The following is a 16,996-nucleotide window of genomic DNA, read 5'->3' as shown; positions in this document are numbered from 1 at the left end:
GTGAAACCTACTCAAGTCTTCTAGGCACAAGTGACCACTCCCATTCGTGCTTGCTTGACTTTCATTGTGTGCACACCTTGATCGGAACATGCACCTCGTTATTGCATGCGTTACTTTATGCCTGTGTCTGCTCCCTGCACAGGGAAAGTCTTCAGCATAGGCTCCTGGCGAACATTTTGATGGACTTCTGCCCAGACAAGTCATGTTACCAAATGTTGGCAAACTCTTATCGATAAATCATCAGATGTCTGGTGAAACCTAGACTCTGGACTCTATTCCTTCCTTCCCCAAGTATTTGAGTGCTGACTCTGAGACAGGCATGTGCTGTGCCATATGCTAGCTGTAGGCTCTGGGTATGGCTGGTGTTACTTGCCCTACAAAGTCTTAGGGATGGGAGAGGAAAGAAGTATTTGCTCTAGATGCTCCAGGAGAAAATGGGGAAGAGAAAAAAGGACAAGTCTAAAAATGAACTGCTCATGCTTGCTCAGAAGGTGGCTGCTCCTCCTTCCCTCGGGGTGGGGTTGTGGTGGAGCAGGCCTGAGGGAGCTGAATAGGTGCTCTGTAGATTTGACCAGGGGGCAGAGTTGGTTGGGTTGGCTTCTCTGAGGAGCATCCTGGGGCATTTCTGGGGTCACTTTCTTAAAAAGAGGAGGCTTCACTTCCTTCATGTGGGCATTCATTCCCCAGCCTTGCTGGGCTCCTGCTTTGGGCTAAATCCTTTGCTGGATGCTGGGCATATGGAGATGAAGGAGCTCCATCTTGCCTTTGGGGAGCTGGTGGTTGTGGGCGGAGTCACACACAAACAGGTGACCAGAAGGTGATTGGCTGTGACAGAGGACCTCAAGTGATGTGGCCAAGCAGAATCAACCTCTGGAGCCAGGCAGATCTGGGTTCAAATCCTGGTTCTTTCACACACAACCTCTGTGACCTTGGGCAAGTGTCTTCCCTGCTCTGAGTCTGTTTACTGATTTCTAAAATGAGGATATCAGTGTTACCTAGCTTGGGACTCTTGTTGAAGATGCAGTGAAATAATGCAGTGGAATGTTTAGCATAGAGCCTGACAGGAAGCTGGCGCTTACTGAGTGCTCACTGTCATCTTAATTATCCTTGGTGCTGTGGGAGCACCAAGAAACAACTGGCTGTTTCTCTCGGTCCTCTGTAGTGGTTATAGTGCTAGTCAAGTGGTGAAGGTGATGGCCGAGGTGTCTAAGAAACCAGCTCTGAAGTCACAAAGTGCTTGAGGAGTCCTTGGGATGCTCCTCAAGGTCCCTGTTGACCCCAGTGCTGTGGGTTTGTCTACAACATTTCCTCTCTTCTTTTTTGCACAAACTCTTCTCAAGAGTGGTTTCCAGCCCACTGCCATCGTGAGTGCCTTCTCTTTGTCTGATTGCCTTCACCCATCAATTCCACAACTTTTCCCCAAGGGGAGGCACGAGTCAGGCTTGTCTCACCTGTACTTACCGAGAGCAGAGACCATGAAGACCCAGAGCAGCAAGTCTTTCCACGATTTATCTGCAGAGCTTTCAAATCCATTGTGTTCTTTGCAGGAGATTCATCTCCTGAGCATCAGAGAGGTGGATAGGGCGGGGCTTAAAGCACAGCCTCTGGAGTCTCGCCAGTGCAGGTTTGTGTCCTGACTCCACCACTCACAAGCCCTGTAGCTTTGGGCAGCTGACCACTCCTCTCCACGACCGTTCCTCATCGATACAGGAAGTGTGGTAGTACTTACCTCCGTGTGGTTCTCACAAGGCTTCAAGGAGATGATGCAGAATGGGGCAGCATAGTGGTCGCACATCATAAGCACCCAGTAAGTGTGAGCTAGAATAATGTCCTCTTTTAACCCTTGTTAGGGGGCTTTGAGGATGCTTTCTGGGGACTGTTAATTTATTGCCTATGCAAGTTATGTGAGTTATTACACATGGAATCTGTTAAAACTCAGATGTACTTGGTGGTGGTGGCTAGTAGGAGCACACAGGTGGCAGGCAGAACTCAGCCTGCGTTGAGACTGCAGATGCAAGCCTCAGCTCCCAGGAAAGCAATGGGTACTGATGGGGGGCGGGGGGGAGTCACCCTGGGGGTGGGCCCTGTCTCAGGCCTGTCCAGGAACTGAAGGCTGTTTTCCCAAGGTCTTTCCATTTCTTTGTTCTGTGATTCCATGTAAATAATGAACTAATGCAACATTATACTTTCCCTCTTTAGAATTATATATTTTTATTATAAGGTTTTATTTTAAGGTTAAGACAGTTACTTGAGTAATCAGAAAAAAATTTAAGTATTTGGCCTCAAAAGTCAAAAGTTTCTTTGAAAATCATCTTATTTGAGATGAACGAAAGAGTAATGAATGTAATTAAATTCGTGTTTATTGGATGCAATAATTCTCACCCACTCTTGTGTAAGCTTGATGACTAGGTCAAGGGAAATCTGTGCTTTTGATACATTTCTGAGTAATTCAATATTTATGGGAAACAAGTGAATAAATTCAGGAGAATTTACTGTGTCTCTTTTTGTGGCAATAAACTTTATGTGGAATTAGTGACTTTCACTATTTTAAGATATTTTTTATTTTGTGTCCTCTCGGTAGCTGTGTTTGGTTTTGTTTTTTCCCGCTAGGCACCGTATCCCCAACACTTTCAATGCACTAGCATTTATAGATTATTCCTCGTCTGGGCTCCCACGGCACCCTGCTGTAGCATGTGAAACAGTGTGACCAAGGATGACTTCCTTGTGACTTTCCTACCAGACTTTGCAGAGTAAGAGTCAGCATTTGTTCTTCCTGCCGTATTCAGGGCCTACTCCAGGGCTAGTACAAGCCAGCTGGAATTATCTGAGTATGTCTTTCCCTTTGCTGAAAACCCTTCAGTGGCTTCTAATTTTTCTTAGAAAAAAGACCGAATGGTTAGCATGGCCTGTGGGGTGTAATGGGTATACTCTTCAGTGTACGGGTAATTGTCGTTTATGTCTGTCTCCCCATGCAGTGAATGTGGTCTCATCAGATCATGCACTGCGGCTGCTCTGCTCACCACTGGGTCCTCAGTGCCTGGCATAGCATCTGGCGCATTGTAGGTGCTCCATAAATGTTTGTTGAATGAACAAATGAAGTAAATGGTGAGTGCCCAGTGACCTATTTGAATCTATAAAATGAGACGGTTGTTGGATCTGAGGTCCCTTCATTATAAAATATTGCAACGCTTTACAAAGTCTCTTGACACCTGCTTTTGACACGCCTTAACATGCCTCATATTGCTTCTGCTGGGTGGGTGGGGCAGGCTTTGAGGTGCAGAGGAGAAAATGGAAGCTCAGAGAGGTTAAACAAATTGCCCAAAACATAGGTGTGGGAGAAGCTGAGGGCTCCTCAAGTGTCTTTTCACACCCCAGGCTGCCTTAAGGTGTGGTTTCTCACACACACTGGAGGAGTCACAGGGGAGGTAAGGAAATGGATTCATTGAAAAAAGTTACTAGTAGTAGTTCCTCTTGGTTTTGTTTAATTTCCTGATAATTGAATTTCAGGAGTTGAGTTTAATTTGGAGTGGTGGTTTTAAGGTCTGTTTTCATTATAGGCACCAGGAAACCCTAATCTTTCTCGTAAATGACTAACATATAGTAATTAGTGATGCAGGTGCTGATTGATTGGTAACTAAGATTAGAATTTGTTCTTTTTGGGAAGCTTTTTGATAAGAGTAGAGATTACTTGCTGATTGATGTGTAGCATTCTTTTGCTGTTTTCAAAAGATGCCTATTGCTTCCGTTAGCTTATTTCTCTAATTTATCTCTGGGTGTATTTGCTACAGGGCACTTTTGCAGTCAGCACTGCTGTGGCCTTTGCACTCATCAGATGTGGTGTCAGTGCGCCCTGAAGGTTAGAGATCGCTGAGTCCACTCTTCCCACTTTCCAGATGAGGGTGGGGGCTTTGCCAGAGTTTCATACTCAGGTATGATTTCCCACCCAGCAAAACCCATGGACTTTAGCACACCTATTTGCGTATTGTGGTTTCTCAACAACCGCCTGCAGGTCATGTAACGTTGCTCATAGACCATGTCCATGAAGAAGCATTTATCTCCGATGAATACCTGCTTAATGGTCCTCTGTTGAATCTACAATGTGACTACATGGGAAGAGGAACTAAGACCTGGCTTAGTGCACGGCTCCGGTATCCAGTGATGATAGCTGGTTGGGAAAAGACAGTGCCTCTTGTGGTCTGGTGCAGTATATGTATTGATCTTCGGGGGCTTCATCATGGTCTTAGGGGCTTAAGGGTTGAGAGATTCTTGGAATCTAGTTTTGTCAGTATAGCCAGTATACTTGTGGAACAGAGAGAGCAGCACGGTATTATAGAAAGATCACTGGATATGAAGCTAGAATGCCAAGTGTTGTCAGTTTGCTCTGACACCTGCTTTCCAAGTAAACAGGAATGTCCCTGGTGTGTGCACGTCTTTTCTTCAGGAGGAAAGCCCTGGTTTTAAGATCTGAGATTGCTTTGCAAGGGTTGAGTCAGAGAAAGAGAGCTGGATGATATTAAAGTGTGGTACCAATAACCAAAGACAGCCTATTCCTTGTTCTTCCCTGTCTTTGAGACCTACCTGCCTGCCAGTCCATCTGTCCATCCGTCTGTCCATCCATCCAGTTCTTGTTCAGGGCCTGCTGAGTGCTAGCACTGTGCTGAGTGTGGGGCCACAGTAGAGGAAAAAGACAAGTCTGGTCGTTACTGTCTTTTAGCTTACAATCTAGTAGCAAAGCTAAATAAGTATAAAAATAAATACAAAAACAATAACAAGTATACAAAATATTAATTACAGCACTGATGATGGCTACAAAAGAGGAGTATAAGGTGCTTAGAGACCATAAACAGGATGGTTTTACCTAGCTAGGAGGGTCAGCTTCCCAGAGGAAAGATGGGTTGGAATTAGCCAGTCAAAGAGGTGGCACCTGCATGTGTCGTGGTCCCAGTTGGGGTAAGGGCATGGTCAATTCAAGAAGTAACAGCAGGCTGGGTGGCTGGAGCACTGAGCGTGAGGGAGGCACTGTAGTGTTCACTCCCTGGTGGTCACGGTATTGTTTTCTTGACCTGTGCTGGAAATTCCTGACAGATTCTATAGTTAATGACTCGTCTTTTTCAGAACTCCCATCTATCACCAAAAGCGTCTATTACTGAAGCATTACCTGCCATGGTTTCTGAGATAGCAGTTGGCCTTATTTTTATTGCTTTAAAGATTCGTTGCTTCCTTTGCTTCTCGAGGGGATAGAAGAGCACCTTATCCCGTTAGCGATTTTCGTCCATGAAGGAAACATTTCCTGAGCGAGTAACTGGGCTTGACACTGCAGTCCTTGCCCTCAGGAGCCTACAGACCCCACAGACAGGAGTAAATAAATGACGATGATGCTGTGTCAGGGGTGGTCAGTAGTGGAAATGGAAGCTCATGGGACCGAATCAAACTCACAGGATCTTAAAGGTGGATGTTCAGTTTCCCAGGTGACGAGGAGCATAGGCAGAGGAAACAGACTGTACAGAGGTGCAGAAGCAGGAGAGAGCATGCTGTGCCTCAGGAATGGTGAGCTGTGTGGTGTTGCTGGAGTGTGAGGCGGCTCCTGGTGAAGGGAGGGAGGAGATGAGGTTAGAAAGGTGGTTTGGGGTCAGTACTCAGAAGGACTTGCAGGAAGTCCTTAGGAGTTCGGATGTTAATCTGTGGTCAGTGGCGAATCGTTCCAGAGTCATAGGAGGAGAGAAACACCATCAGTTATAATTCTGGTGGATGATGGATGGTGTGGGAGGAGACTGGCGTTTGGCTGAGTGAGGGGGCTGTTGCATCTGAATCTGGCCATGGGCATGGAGGGGAGAAGGCAGATTCGAGAGAAACTGAGGTAGAGGCCTCTCTCCTTGCAGATTTAGTGGATGGGAGGGAGGGCAGTGTCAGGGTTTCGCACTTTAGTGATGTGAGGTGCTGGGCCAGTCACAGAGGTAAGGAACATGAAAGGAGTGTTGAGTTGGGAGGAGGGAGTAGTGAATTCGGGTTTGGCTGTTTTGAGTTTGGGGTGTCTGTGGGACAGCATTTGGCAGCTGGCCTGCTAGTCTGGAGCTCAGAGAGGGGTCTGGGCCAGAGCAGTGGTTCTTACTCTTTGGAGCATCAGAATCCTCTGTGGTGTTTGCGGGAGAGAGCTGGTCATTTGTATGTTGGAGAGTTTTCACAGATGGTTCTGATGCCCCAGTGGTCTAGGGAGAGAGACTTGGGGTCATCCTCATATAGCTGGCCCCTGAAGTGGTAGGCAAGGTGTTGGATTATTCAGGAAGGTTATGTGTAGTGAGCAAAGGATCCTGGCTGGACTGCTGGGGAGCACCAGCATGAGGGTGGGACACAGCGGAAGAGTCAGAAGGAGCAAGAGGAGTGGTCAGTGAGGAAAGAGCCACCGAGGAAGACGATGGTGTGGAAACTGGTGGTGGGGGGGGCATCCACTCCAGCTCTCTCCCTGCAGGGCCCCTGCCCCTGCCCTCTGAAGCTGAGTGCTCTGATGCCCCTCATTTGCACACTTATTTTCACTAATCAGAGCCAGTCTCACATGACAGAGGTCATTTTAGTTACCTTTGGTTCTATGTGCAAAAGACTCTGAGGGAGGTTCTTTGCATAACCAGTCTTTAAACCCCTCAGCCTCACTCAGCTGCCTTCTCAAGCAATCCACTCCTGCCCTCTGTTGCTGGTCCTTTGGACTGAAATCTCTGGCTCCCAAAGGAGGAAAGGTGGGGCCCTGTTTAGGGTTCAGGATGGGTCTGCAACCTTAGTGGGAAGGGTGTGTGTCTAGATCCTAGGAAAGGCAGCTATCAGAACTGTTGGAGGAAGTTCTGGGAAGATGATAAAACCATTCAGACTGGACTAATGTGGTGTCGGAGCCCTGTGACTTGGGAGTGCATTCCCTATATATCCTGAGCTTGGGTAGCAGGGAAAAGCCTGCTGTAGAATTTCCAGAACTTATAGGTGGGGTCTCAGAGTTACAGTACATGAGATCTATCCAGACTGCTGGTGGAGGGATGGTCCTAAATCGGCAAAAGTGGAAGTCCATCCTCCTGGTAGGGCTAAGTGCCTGACTGACATCAGCTTATAGAGCCCAGTGAAGAGCCTTTAATATGAGAGAGCTGGTAGGAAACTGATCTATGATCCAACATGTGTCTTGTAAATATTACCCTGAACCCAAAGACCTCCCAGTGTAGGACAGAGGCACAGACCTGGTTGCCACTGACCCTGGTGCTGAAAGCCACAGCTGAGGAGTAGTGAGAAAGGATCAAGGATAACTTGAGGGAAGTAGTTGTCTTTGATACCATGGCTGACCACCCAGGTATTGAAGCCATTTGCCTCTCAGGAAAGGAAAAAGAAAAGGGATTGATGTTTGTTGAGAAACCCCAAAGCTTAGGCAAAGAGAAGGGAACAGATGGATAGATGGGAGTATGTATACCAGTACAGAACATAAGATACTGTTCAGCTCTTGTGGATGGAACATAAAGAAATGATTCATCAGACTGAGCTGGGTTCAGATCCTGCCTTTGCCTGAGGACTCCTACCATCGCCGGTGAGGATGCTCTACTGACTGTTTGTCCTTGGATAAGTTGTCGAACCTCTTTGGGGCTCAGTTTTCTCACTTTAAATGGGTATGATAAGGACTGTTGGTAAGGACTCAGTGGTATATTACAGTGGGTAAGGTGTCTGTATCTGTCACAGAGTAATGGTTCAATAAATGATGGTAATAATGATGGTGATGATACCATCATCCTCTGGGTACCTCTGCAGGTATCTCCAGTGGACTAAACCCCACCAATACAGCAAATGTATGAAATAAAGAAGAACTTCAACAGTAACAGGTTCAGCTCTGTGAACCTCACCATATGGGAGGGAAGACCAGGTCCACTGGTGAAAAGATTAGAACACCAAGAAGATAAGTATGACAATGGAGAATCACAGAGAACATTACATGATAGAAAACAAAAAAGCACCAGGCCCAGGTACCTTGATCGAAAGAGTTTCGTTGGCTGTGAAGAAGAGAGGCGAGAGGATTCTGGATCAATAATAGTGGGTGATAAGGGCAGAGTAGCACGTTAGCCTTAGTCTTCAGTGATGATGTAGACTTTCTTCACCTCTTCTATCCCCCTGAGTATTTTGGTGGGCATTGGGGGAGGTGGCATTAGAGATTATTTACCTAATGTTTGTTAACTCCAAAGTCTCATTTTTATGACGAGGATTATTACAGAATAGCCTCTTATTAAATGTGTTCTGAGTGGATACGGTGAAAATCAATCGGTCATTCAAGCAATCAGTCAAATTTCTGGCTCTTTCTGGGGAAGTCCACACATAGTAATGGTGACAATACTGTATCTCCAAATGTTGGTAAATATTTAATGCAATTCCAATGAGATATTCTATAAAACTTGATAAAATAGTGATATTCATCTGAAAAAATAAATTGGTAAAAAAATTAAGATCTTTTTGTAAGGCAGTGAAATTGCCTTCATTCTTCCAGATTTGTATTCATTTCAACAAATGTTTGAGTTTTTGGTTATGTGTAAAAATGGTGCTAGACCCTTTGTGGGGGGAATATAAAAATGGATATCTATTGTGATACGTATTCTCATTTATCCCTTATCATCACTATCCTTATGAGGGAACCATTTCTGTAGGTTGGGGTACAAGTGACAGAAAACTCAAAATAACAAAGGCAAGTACGATAGAAGTTTCTCTCTCATGTGTGAGAAGGCAGGAGGTAATCAGCTCAGAGTGGGTATGGAGCCTACATGGTCAGAGCCTATATGGTTCCTTCTTGCTTGTTGTTCAATCATGAGGAGATCTTGGGAATGGCTTCCAAGTCCAAGGTCACTTCATGGCCTGAAATGGCTGCTGGAGTTCTAGCCTTTGCATCTGCATTCCAGCCTTTGAGGGCCACTTTCCAGAAGTTTCACATGACACTTCTTGCATCCCATTGGCCTGATCTTGGTCATATGGCCATACCTAGCTATAAGGGAAGCTGGGAAATATAATCTATATTCAGGGAAGCCATAAGAAGAAGGGGAGGATGGCTGCTGGGGGCCAGCCTCACCATTACTTGCCCCATTTCACAGATGTGGAGCCTCAGAGTGGTTGAGATTAGCCCAGCATTACATGGCCTATAAATGACTGAGTCTTCAAAACTTTTGATGGGCCTGCCCCGTGGCTTAGTGGTTAAGTGCACGTGCTCCGCTGCCAGCGGCCCGGGTTCGGATCCCAGGCACGCACCGATGCACCGCTTCTCCAGCCATGCTGAGGCCGCGTCCCACATACAGTAACTAGAAAGATGTGCAAATATGACATACAACTATCTACTGGGGCTTTGGGGGAAAAATAAATAAATAAAATTATTAAAAAAAAACAAAACAACTTTTTATAAAGCAATAATTTATTAATCCTGTATGATGCTCAGTTAAAAGCAGGAAAATAGATGAATGAAACAGAAGTGACTTTGATGCTAACTTAGGAGCTTAATTCTTGAGACATCGGGAATTACACAGTAACAAGGGAAGGAATGATTATTTATTATGTTGTTGGGCGTTTGGATTTCAATGCTGAAAAGAAGTGATAAGCTTAACCATATACTGCAGTGGATTCCAGATGAGTTTGAGTTGAACAATAAATACAGAGTTAAAGATGGGAAGGTGTATACTGAACTCTGTAAAGGGATCTCAGAGAGCTCAGGGGTGGAGGGGGATTAGGAGGGAGAACTTTCGCCATCTACTTTATATATTTATATGTGTATATATATGTATATACGTATGTGTGTATATGTATGTATATATGTATATGTGTATATATGTATGTGTGTATGTATGTATATATGTGTGTATATGTATGTGTGTGTATATGTATATATGTGTATATGTGTGTGTGTGTGTGTATATATATAAAACTCCTGAGTCAGAGACAGAGAACTCTGTTACTAGCAGAAGCAGAAGCATGCGTGTCGGTTTCTCTCCCCCAGGTCCCACAGGGGTGATGCTGTGGCCCAGATGGAGTCTGTGCTTTTGTGCCACAGCTGAGAACTGGGCTTGGGAGCCTGCTTCTTTATAGCAGGCAGCGAGCAAGCCTGCTCTTTGTCCCTGAGGGGGACATTATCTCACCCCTCAAGGTTGCTCACTGCAAACGCAACCCTGAGGAGTGGCCCCGTAAGGGTGGTCAGGACCTTGCGTTCTTGGCATACCCAACAAGACATGGTGGAGTGCCAGAGACCGTGGAGGACGGAGTCTCCCAAGGAGACTCCCAACCTCCCAAGGAGGTTGGCAGGATTAGATGGGATAATGTGTGTAGAGTGCGTTGCCACAGTGCGTGCCACGTGGGAAGCTCTTGATCTGTGTTTCCCTTATAATGTCTGTGGGCTGTGAAAGGTGAGGACGTGGTTGGTTGTCACAGTCTTTCCGCCTGGCTGTCAGAGTTTAGACAAGACCGAAGGTCCCGGGAATGACAGGGCACAGGGGAGACTGAAGGGGAGAGACGGGCTCACCCTCAAGTGCTCGGGGGTAGCTATTACCTTCTTGTACATGTCTCAGAGCCGTACATCCCTGGGGTGTGTACTATGCTAACTCTTGTTAAATTATTTATAATTTTCTTTTTTCTTGTGTATAATCAAATGAAGTTTATTTCTTAAGCTTAATATTTGTGGTTGGCTTAATTTGAAGTAAAGTACAGTGAGTCTTTCTTAAGAAATAGAATATTACTTGTTTCTACATTTATTTAGCAAAATCCTTGGTAATTGGTTCCAAACTAATGAAACTTTAAATCTGTATGATGTACAGGAGTATCATAAAAATATAAGTATAGCTAAAGGACTTTTAACAATTAGCTCAACTTTCCAGTTTTGTGGAAGGGGAAACCGAGGCAAGAGGAATGAAGGCGTTTACTGAAGAGTGGTTACAGTTGGCGAGTGATGGACGCGGCGCTGGCCCTTAAAGCCCCACGGCCCCGTCCAAGAAACGCTGAATCCATTAGGGTAGATAGAGAGGGGACCAGAGGGAATCTGTCTACACTGTTTTTGGGTACATATCAGGCCAGGACTCATCTGTCCTCATTTAAGAATGAACACAGAAAAATTAACAGTAGAGAGGATGCACTAAAAAGATCCAGCAGTATAAAGGGGAATGAACAAAGCTTGCAAGGAATAGAGGACAAGCATGCTGTTGGAAAAAAGTTTCCAAACTTTTACTCCGTGAACTGAAGAAAATTTCAAACATCATTTTCTTTGTCCTCTCAGAGAAGTTCTAGATGCTATGAAAGATGAGATGATGAGTCAACAGACTGCAATGAAAAAGGAGCTTGTAGACTGACCATAGAGAAATAAATCACACAACGCCGGCATTTAAAATTAGCAGTGCTGCAGAAAGTCAAGGAGTTGGGGGGGGACAAACTGCTGATCTCAGAAGGGACAGGAAGCAACAGAGGAGACCCCAGATGTGGGTGATGGACGAGGCTGGAGACCAGAACAAATGAAATAGAAGGACTCCTCAATTTTCCTGAACTGAAGAGGGACCTGCATCTGTAAATGATAAGGGCTCATCACGAACCAGGCAACATTAGCAAAAATTAACTAACGCTTACAATATCTAGGTGAATTTTTTTTTTAATTTCAAGAATAAAGAGAGGATGCCATTAGCATCCAGGCAGAAGGAACCTTTAAATCAAAGAAAAAAAATTAGACTGGGCTCAAACTTATCTACAGCGTAAGTGCCAGAAAGCAGTGGAGCAGGACCCACTGAGTTTTGAGGGAAAAAGGTTGTGACCCAAGAATTTTACACTCAGCCAAGTTTTAGTTCACATTTGACGGTAACAGAAATTCATTTCAGTCGTGCAAGGACATACCTTGTGTGTAGCTCTTGCTACACCCATGCACCATTTCTGGGAAAAAGTCACTAGAAGGCATGCTCTGGCAGCTGAGAACTGAATCAAAATAAAAGACCCATGAATGGGCAAGTCAGAGTAGGAAGGGATTGGTGATGAGAGTGGAACCATTCAAGTATAAGATTATTTCTCAATAATTGTGATTATGATTATAAAATAGAATATGAATGAAATGATTATTGGAAGAAGATACAGCATTAAACCATAATTAACGGAAAAAGCAGGCATAAAATTCCAGCACAAATCAGAGATCATGCATGTGAACACAGTCTGCACTCTAAAGAACTATACAAATGTGGAGGAGGAAAGATTTGAAAGCTAGCTCCATGCCCTCTGATATGTCTGGACATGTGTTTTCTAGCTAATAAAATGCTGTGCAGGTATACAGTATACCTAGGGCAACTCTTAGGTGATTCCTTTGGGCACCATCTTTTCAAACTGCCTTGGAGAGGTTTGCTGGGCACTTTCATTCTTTTTTTTTTTTTTTTGTGAGGAAGATCAGCCTTCAGCTAACATCCATGCCAATCCTCCTCTTTTTGCTGAGGAAGACTGGCCCTGGGCTAACATCCATGCCCATCTTCCTCCACTTTATATGGGATGCCGCCACAGCATGGCTTGACAAGCGGTGCCTCAGTGCCTTGGTGCATGCCCGAGATCTGAACCCTGGGCCGCCAGCAGTGGAGAGCTCGCACTTAACCGCTACGCCACGGAGCCGGCCCCAGCGCACCTTCATTCTGAATGGTGGTGCATTCTGCTGGGATTGTAAAATGGTGCAGCTTCTTTGGAAAACAATTTGGCAGTTCCTCAAAAAATTAAACATCAAATTACCATATGACCTAGGAATTCTACTCCTAGGTATATACCCAAGAGAAATGAAAACATATGTTTACACAAAAACTTGTATGTGCATGTTCATAGCAGTATTATTCATGATAGCCAAAAATGAAACAACCTTCGATTGCAAATATCCATCAATTGATGAATGGATAAACAAAATGTGGTATATCCTTAAAATGGAGTATTATTCAGCCACAAAAAGGAGTGAAGTACTGATTCGTGTTACAACATGGATGAACCTTGAAAAGAAGCCAGACACAAAAGGCCACATACCTGCATGATTTCGTTCATATGAAATGTCTAGAAGAAGCAAATCCACAGAGACAGCAGGTAGATTAGTGGCTGCCAGGGAGATGGGGGAATGGGGAGTGAGAGCTAATGGGTACAGGGTTTCTTTATGGGGTGATAAAAATTTTTTGGAATTAGATAGTGGTGATGATTGGTTCACAACTTAGTGAACATGCTACTGAGTTCTACGGTTTAAAAGGCTACAGTTGAGCCAGCCGTGATGGCCTAGTGGTTACAGTTTGGTGTGCTCCACTTCGGCGGCCTGGGCTCGGTTCCCAGCGCAGAACCACACCACTTGTCTGTCAGTAGCCATGCTGTGGTGGCGGCTCACATAGAAGAACTAGAAGGACTTACAACTAGAATATACAACTACCTACTGGGACTTTGGGGAAGGAGAAAAAAAGGAAGATTGGCAACAGATGTTAGCTCAGGGTGAATCTTTCCCAGCCAAAATAAAAATAAATAAAAGAGTACATTTTATGGTATGTAAATTACATCTCAATTTAAAAGAAAATAGCTTTTTTCCTCATTATTACACAAATAAGCAGCCATCATCTCATTGTTAATACTTGGGGTATATATTTCTAGACCTTTTTCTATGTGTGTCTCAAAGATGCATTAATAGACCATTTTCTTTCCTGTTATGAGTGGTGTGTTGGGATCAGCATAGTCCACAAGCATGTTCTTGTTATTAGTGCTTTAGCCTCCTGTTAGGGTGTTTATGTTGGAAACAATATTTCCCTACAAGTGGGAGCAGGGTACTGTGTGGAGTCAGAACACCTGGGATGATGCTCTGACTCACCTTAGGTCTGTGGGCTTGAGAGAGGCACTTAACCTCACTCTTCTCATCTTTAAAAGGGATTGTAATACTTACTTTGTGATATCTTACCAACCAGAATGGCTAAAATGAAAAGAAAAAAAAAGAAGAAAGACTGTATCAAATGTTGTGAGGATATGGAGGCAGAACTCGCATACCTTGCTGGTGGGAGTATACATTGGTGTAGCCACTTTGGAAAACTGTTTGCCATCATCTACCAAAGCAGAACACACACTCACCTTACGACCCAGCAATTCCACTGCTAAGTGTCAACCTAGCAGAAAGGCATACGATTGTGTACCAAACGGCACACTCAAGAATGTTTACAGCAGCACCATCTGTAATGGCCCAACTGGAAAGAATCCCAGTGTCCAGCAGTAGAACGGACAAACGTGATAAACTCCCACAATGGATACTGTAATCAGTAAGAGTTAACGAACAACAGTGCAGTGAAAAAATAGGGAGGAATTTCACAAACATAGTGTTCATTCAGACATAAAAAATATATGCTGTACGATTCCATTCATTAAAGTTTAAAAACAGAACTAATCTGTGCTGTTAGAAATCAGAATAGTGGTTCCTCTCAGGAGGCAGGTGGTGATAGAAGGGCACAGTGGGTGTCGGGGCTGGCAGTGTTCTGTTTCTCCATTGGGGTGCTGGTTACATGGTATGTTCATTTGTGAGAATTCTTTGACCTGTGCACTTCTCTGTACTTACATTGTACTTCCATAAAAATTTTATTTAAAACACTGAAAAACGGATATCAATCACATTGCTCTCACTAAAAATATTAATAATGAGAATGAAAGTATTTGTATTGTTGATGAATAAAATAAAATAATTATTTTAGCATATTATTTCATCTTTATCTCTTCCTTTGAACATTTATATTATAAAGTACCTAACATGTTGGTACATTAGAACATGTATTTTAATACATGTATTTTAATATATGTTTAATTTACAGTGAATATACATATGTTGGAGGTGCTTGCTTAATTTTTTTTAAACTATTGGTAGTGAAGGATCAGCACGTTTGGTGAGCTGCAGCTCAAGGTGGTAACGAGAGGGGGCAGCCTGAGCAGAGGCCTGGCTGTGGGCAGCAGGTGGGCGACGGGGTGAGCCTCGAGCAGTTCTGCCAGTGTTCTGTTTGAGTTGGATTCCTTGTTGCCAGAGCATGAAGTATGGGACAGAGGGGGGTGGTGATGAAGCTGGAGAGGGAGGTGGGGCCAGGCCTCTGAGTGTCTGGGGTTCCTGGAGCCCAGGGGGAAGGGCTGAGAGGAAGCTCTGAAAGGTGAGAGGACAAAAGGGGATCAGCAGAAGAAAGGAGCCAGCAGAGTTGGCCAAAGAAGCTAAGGAGATGGGAGGAGAAAAAGAATGACAAAGTCACTATTAGAGGTTGAGAGATGAGTTTCAGAAAGGGGGACTGGTGAACCATGCTAAAAGCTACTAAGAGGGGCTGGCTCCGTGGCTTAGCGGTTAAGTGCGCACGCTCCGCTACCAGCGGCCTGGGTTCGGATCCCGGGCACGCACCGACACACCGCTTCTCCAGCCATGCTGACGCCGCGTCCCACATACAGCAACTAGAAGGATGTGCAACTATGACGTACAACTATCTACTGGGGTTTTGGGGGAAAAAAAGGAGGAAGATTGGCAATAGATGTTAGCTCAGAGCTGGTCTTCCTCAGCAAAAAGAGGAGGATTAGCATGGATGTTAGCTCAGGGCTGATCGTCCTCACCAAAAAAAAAAAAAAAAGCTACTAAGAGGTAGGAGAGCCCTAGGCCACTAGCCTCCGCAATTAGAGGATCCTGGTGACCCGGGAGGGAGCAGTGTGATCCCGGTGGTCAGGGTTGAGGGTTAGCAAGTGGGCAGTAGTGAGATGCTGTGGTAGTGAGGAAGTCAGTGGTGTCTGATGGGAAGCAGCCTGGAGTTCAAGGGTCAAAGCTCTTTTGAAGATTGGGGAGAACTGAAGGTGTCCTCAGGCAGAGGGAAGGACCAAGAGAGTGGAAGAGATTGAGGTTGCAAGAGAGGGGTGATTGGCCCTGGGTCTCAGGTGGATGCCTCTTTCTCACAGGTGGGAGTGGAGGACCAGGAGAAGATGCAGAAACGTTTAGGTTAAAGGAGGGACTCGAGGGAGCTGAGGTCAACTTTCCTCAGTGAAGGAGGTCGTGAGGCTGCCCGCCTGGGTGTGGGCAGGTGTGGGGGTGGAGAGAGAGGGGCTGCTTTGGAGGACAGAACCAACCAACACCTGGCCCTCTGCAGGCCCTTGTGTGGGGTACTTGTCTTTGCCAGGCACTCCCTCCCTTGCCACGTGCTCTTTTTTCAACAGCCATGTGCTCTGAGGACACTCCTGAGTTCCTTTCTTGCTGGGCAGTGCCTGAGGCCTGGCTGAACTTCGGGCCTGTCAGAACACATTCTCCCATGGGATCAGTGCTTTTTTTGGGTTGAGTCCCCATGTGGACCCTCAGATGCTTATTTACCACAGCGCGTATCCAAAGCGTGATGGGAAAGGAGAATAGTGACTGAAGAAGCTTGTTAATTTCAGTAATTTTAGGACAGGCTTTGCTACTTGATAGGCTAATGATGATATCAGATATTGATCTATGAGAAAAGGATTTGACATGTCAAAGAACAGGTTGAAATCAGATATTGTAGCACTATAGTTTGTTTGACCTTGCTGAGCCTTGAAAAACAATCCTTACCATATGGAACGTGGATGTAAATCGAATTGTTCGCCCACTTTTACAGCAGCTACTGTTTGGAAAGAGACGTGCTGGGATGGTGTTTCCTGTTGGCCTGGGATTATGAAGCCCAACGTGTATTCCTGGTAAGTCGGTTCTCTGACCTTAGTGAATGATGCCCTCTGGAGCAGAGGGCCTTGCTGTATGGGCACCCAAAGGTGCACGCTGGTACAGGCGAGCCGGGTGGTGGTGCAGTCAGGAAACCTCATACCTAACGGAGCCTGCGGGGCTGAGGAGTTGCGGAGTGGCTTTGGGGACATCAGGCATCCTTAGTGAGCCACACGTGCAGAGGTGTTTTAGGGGCTCCTCCTTGCCAGATTAAGCTCTAGGATTTTCTCTCTTGGTTCTCCTATCCAAAGTTTTTCCTGCGGCCGGCCCCGTGGCTTAGTGGTTAAGTGCGTGTGCTCCGCTGCTGGC

At 45.2% G+C, this 16,996-nt stretch overlaps 1 protein-coding gene across 15 annotated transcripts in view; it reads left to right on the top strand.

Annotated features, from left to right (window-relative positions):
* Nucleotides 1-16,996, top strand: part of RALGPS1 (Ral GEF with PH domain and SH3 binding motif 1) — a 331,037-nt gene that overhangs the window by 44,888 nt on the left and 269,153 nt on the right. For 11 of the 15 annotated variants that reach the window (XM_087419063.1, XM_087419062.1, XM_087419069.1 and 8 more), the window contains exon 2: nucleotides 16,587-16,665. The exons of the other annotated variants lie outside the window; for them this stretch is intronic. The gene's annotated coding sequence lies outside the window, so the exon portion shown is untranslated. The remainder of the gene's footprint in view (nucleotides 1-16,586; nucleotides 16,666-16,996) is intronic. 15 annotated transcript variants of the gene reach the window in all.

This window comes from Ceratotherium simum, chromosome 29, assembly GCF_057802395.1.
Source record: "Ceratotherium simum simum isolate JZ-2026a chromosome 29, ASM5780239v1, whole genome shotgun sequence".
NCBI classification, from domain to species: domain Eukaryota; kingdom Metazoa; phylum Chordata; class Mammalia; order Perissodactyla; family Rhinocerotidae; genus Ceratotherium; species Ceratotherium simum.
This window is presented reverse-complemented; position numbering and strand designations above follow the sequence as displayed.